At 46.5% G+C, this 4,602-nt stretch overlaps 1 non-coding gene across 1 annotated transcript; it reads right to left on the reverse strand.

Annotated features, from left to right (window-relative positions):
- Positions 1-1,167: 1,167 nt before the first annotated feature.
- On the reverse strand, positions 1,168-1,326 carry LOC120521169. Its single transcript, XR_005632042.1, has one exon. It is a non-coding gene; the product is annotated as a U1 spliceosomal RNA (small nuclear RNA).
- Positions 1,327-4,602: the final 3,276 nt, after the last annotated feature.

Below are 4,602 nucleotides of genomic sequence, written 5' to 3' on the forward strand. Positions count from 1 at the left end.
CTTGTCTTTTTTTTAACCCCAACCCCAAAACAATATTCATGAATCTTTCTTCTCAACAGATGCCCCGGCCGCTGAACCCCATGACCCTGCAAAACCCCCAGTCCATACAAGCACTGAACAAAGTGGGAGCAGACACACCCCGAACCACAGTCAACTGGGAAAAACACAGAGGTTCTGTCTCACACCACTCACAGTACCAGTGTACGGGCTGGCCATGATATCCAGCAACTTCAGGGGAATCCCACTAAGTCTCAGGAACCCCCAAAGGGAAGTTTCGAACAACAGGTCAAATGCTTTGTGAAATGCAAGGCTGCTAAAACTTTGCATATTCACGTTTCCCCTCCATGCCACTGTGGGATTGCGTTAGCAAGGACGGGTTGCTGGTCCTTTCTGGGCGATGCCCCCTTTGTAAAGTTGCAGGCTCCCGTCTGAAGAGCTGGGCGAGATCTATCTGTCTATCATGTATCCATCCATCCATCCATCCATCCGTCCATGAGGTGGAGCGGGTAACAGGGTCTTAAATGGGTGGCGAGGCGAGAGGCCGACAGAGGGATCAGCATGAAGGACAAGCATTCTAATTCAAAGACATTCAAAAAATTTCAAAGAATGGCAAAAAAAAAAAAATGAAACAGACAGGGAAGGATGAAAAAAAAAAAAACATACGGCTGTCGTTCAGAAAAGGGCCCAAAGTTGCATATTTGGGGAGAGAAAAGGGCAGCCCTCGTTTACGGAATCCCGGGGTGCTGAAAGCTTTTGCCTTTCTGCCAGCAGGGTGCCCTTCACCTCGTCTTTTTTTTTCCTCCTTCACCGTGCCCAGAAGCTGGGCTCTTGGCAGCAGGAAAGCGGCTTAAAATCGTAAGAGGCACTAAAAATAATGAATGATTATTTATATTATTATTTTATTATGTGTGTGGGGTCCTTAAGATAAATACATACATTGATTAGTTAATTTAAATTAATATTATTTTTATTATAATTTTCTATTGGGGGGCCCTTAAAATAAATAAATAAATGGACAGACAGACAGATTGATTGATTGATTTTTGGAACTTCTTTATTTATTGCTTAAAGCTCCCAGAGCGTTGTCTCCGGCTCCTGCTTCCTCGCCCAAGCACCACTTCCATAAGTTGAAGCCATGTTTTCAGTCTTTTTTTGAACCAGGACTATCGGGGAGAGGCTGAGCGCAGTCCCCACTACCAAATTATGCAGTGAGGTTTCCCGCATTTGGGAAATCGCGAGGTAAACCCAACCCGGGTGCAATGGATGAGCCCGCCCTGGGAGAACCACCTTTAAAGTGATCATGGTATCTCCCCTGCCAGGTAGTATGAGTTGTACGGCCGGCGCTCATCCTCCCACTTCGGCTTCTCGCTTCGGCGGGGGGAGGTTTTCCCCAGCACAGTCCTCGGTCCTTGGCCTCCCCGGGCTTCCGGGATCCCGGGCCTTTGGCCTCGGGGGGCGCGCATGCGCGGAGCTAGCTGCTGCCCAGGCGCCCGTGTGCCCCGTGACCCGGATGTTGGGGTTGCACCGACCTCACCACCTTGTTTAAAGACAGGTTTCACTAGAAACCCCCAAGGTGCACCTGCTCTTATGCAAACCAGCCCCCCATCGCTGGAGCTTATTGGCTGGAAGAGAAACGGGAGGTAGGACTGGGCGGGATGCTGAATGAAAACAACCGAACAGCAAGAAAAGGCGGCGGCGGCAGACGGGAGGCAGGGAGGCAAAGCTGCGGAAAGGAAGGCGACCCTGCGCTCCGGAGCCGAGAGGAAAAGCCCTCGGCGTGGGCGCTCGCCACGGCAGCAGAGCCCCCCGGGAAGACCTGCGCCGGGGGCCCCCCGAGTGATCTGGGGCGCGCTGGGTCCCGTTGAGACTTGAGCGGTGCTTGCCCTCCTTGTGCCACTGTGGGATTCCGTTAGAAAGGATCGAGGTTGCTGGTTCTTTCTGGAAGATGCCCCTTTGTAAAGTTGCAGGCTCCGTCTGATGGGGCTGGGCCGAGATCTCTCTGTCTTCTATCCATCATCCATCCATCCATCAATCCATCCATCCATGGGGTTGGAGCGGGTAACAGAGTCTTAAATGGGTGGAGGCGAGAGAGCCGACAGAAGGGGATCAGTATGAAGGACAAGCACATTCTAATTCAAAAGACATAATTTAAAAAATTTCAAAAGAATGGAAATTTAAAAAAAAAAAAAAAATGAAGACAGACGGGAAGGAAAAAAAAACATAGGGCTGTCGTTTAGAAAGAGGGCTTCACAGTTGCCTATTTGGGGAGAAAAGGCAGCCCTCGTTTACGACCATACCACTCTGAACCGCCCGATCTCGTCCGATCTCGGAAGCTAAGCAGAGTCGGGCTCGGTTAATTGGATGGGAACCCCCGGGGGAATACCGGTGCCGTGGCTTTGCCTTTCTGCCAGCAGGAGTGCCCTTCGCCTCGTCTTTTCTTTCCTCCTTCCACCCGTATCAGAAGCTGGGCTTTTGGCGCCGAGTGATCTGGGGCAGCCCTGGGTACACGTTCGAGACTTGAGCGGTGCTTGCCCTCCCTTTGATCCACTGTGGGATTGCAGGGGAAAGGACAGGGCTGCTGGTCCTTTCTGGGCGATGCCCCTTGTAAAGTTGCAGGCTCCCGTCTGAAGAGGCGGGGCCGAGATCTATCTGTCTTTTATCCATCCATCCATCCATGAGAGGACGGGGAACAGGGGGGTCTTAAATGGGTGGCAGGCGGAGAGCCGACAGAAGGGATCAGCATGAAGGAAAACTTTACATTCAAATTTAAAAAGAATGAAAAAAAAAAAAAAAAATGAAGACAGACAGGGAAGGAGAAAAAATAAAAACATAGGGCTGTCGTTTAGAAAAGAGGGTTTCAAGTTGAGATGTTTTTCTCATAAACGAGAGGTTTTCTCTGATCATTCCAATTTATTTTCTGTTGGGAAAAAACTTTCTGTATTTGTGTATGCACACCTTCCCTTTCCCACAATACTTCTTTTATCACGTTTATTGGTCCCAATCTTTCTTCCGACCTTTTTTCCCTGACCTCCCAAACACCCCCAAGTCTCTATCAACAGTGTCTACTTTTGTGTCTCCCTTCTTCCTTCCATATCCTTGCCACTGTGGGCAGCCCCACGTACATGTCCATACTGACTTTTTTTTTTTCTTTTACATCCGTCCCTGGGACATTTGGGCCCCTTTTAAATTCTTTCTTTTACTTAAACCAGGTTGGTTTCTAGTGCTTCAGGGGCCCAGCCAGCTATATCTGCTCTTGATTATTTGGAAACTTTCCCCAAATTTTTCCCCATATCAGTTTAGATTCCTCTCAGATTTCCCAGTAATGTTTACGGGCTCTCACTTTCATATTTTTTCCATAATTCTTTCCACCTCCTCCCACAAGTCCTTTTCATCCTGCTAAGCCCACAATCTTTGATACAGTCCATCAACCTCCTGTATAGTTTGGGTAATCTAAACTCATATGGTTTCTTGTTCTGGTTTTAAAAGCCCAAACCTTCTTAGATGACCACCATCATGTACCTGGCTAAATCCAGCTGCCCTCCCTTTTCCCGCTCTGTAACAAGGATATGTAAAGCGGCCGTGTATTTCAATCTTAACAAGATCCTTAAGTCCAGAAAACCTTTCTCCCCTTCCCTTTTTTTGTTTCTTTACTTTCTGTCTTCGACCTTCTCACCCTTAGACCTCCAAAAAAATAAAAACATTGTCTTTCGATTTTCCTTAAGAATATTTTTGTCCGTAAAAACTGTTGCCAGAAAAAGAGCCTGGGAAAGGTGTTTGACTTAATTAGAAAATTTTGCCCTCATATGTTAGTCTCTAGTCCTCCAGAGCTTGTGAGCTTGTATAACTTCTTTCCATCTCCTTCCAGTCTCTTTTTCCCCTCCTTCTCCTCTCCAAAATGGATCCCTAATATTTTAACCCCCCTCTATGTATTTTCATGTAGTACCAAAGTCCTCCTGCCACTTGCCCTGCAGATGGCACTCAGTTCCTTTTTTAAATTGGGCTCTTTTGTTTTTTTGAATTCTGTTCCTAGCAGATATCTGATCATATCCCTAACTTCCAATTTTCTAATGTCATATTAACAACAGTTGCTGTGTTTTCTTAAGTCAACTCCCTTTCTATATTGGAACCTCTTTCCCTCCTTTTTCATTACCTTCCTTCTTCCCAAATTTTTTCACTTATGAACCCTATAAGAACACAAAACACTTTCTTATAATTCTTCTTACTATTTTCTTTGGTGGAAAAACACATTTGCTAAATCGATAGTTTTGGGATTTAATTTCCTTCATCAGCAATATCTTCCCTTCTATTGATAAGTTCGTTAACCTCAAAATCCTGCTTTTTTTTTTGGTTATCTTTTTCCCCATTTCTTTCCCTCCATCCTCTCTGTATTTTTCCCAATACTTTCACAACTTTTGGGAACCTTATTTTTCCCTAGTGGTTTTCCTTCCATTTCCCCAACGTTCCAAGGAACACAAAGAAAAACCCAAAGCGGTCCCCAAGGATTCTCGAAGGGGCACAGTACCAAAGGAGTCAGTCTTCATCCCCAGGTCACTGGGAGCATCCATGTCTCACAAACATATAGAAAGAAAGGGCACCAGGACT

The sequence above is a fragment of the Polypterus senegalus genome, unplaced genomic scaffold (assembly GCF_016835505.1).
Source record: "Polypterus senegalus isolate Bchr_013 unplaced genomic scaffold, ASM1683550v1 scaffold_4146, whole genome shotgun sequence".
NCBI lineage: Eukaryota > Metazoa > Chordata > Cladistia > Polypteriformes > Polypteridae > Polypterus > Polypterus senegalus.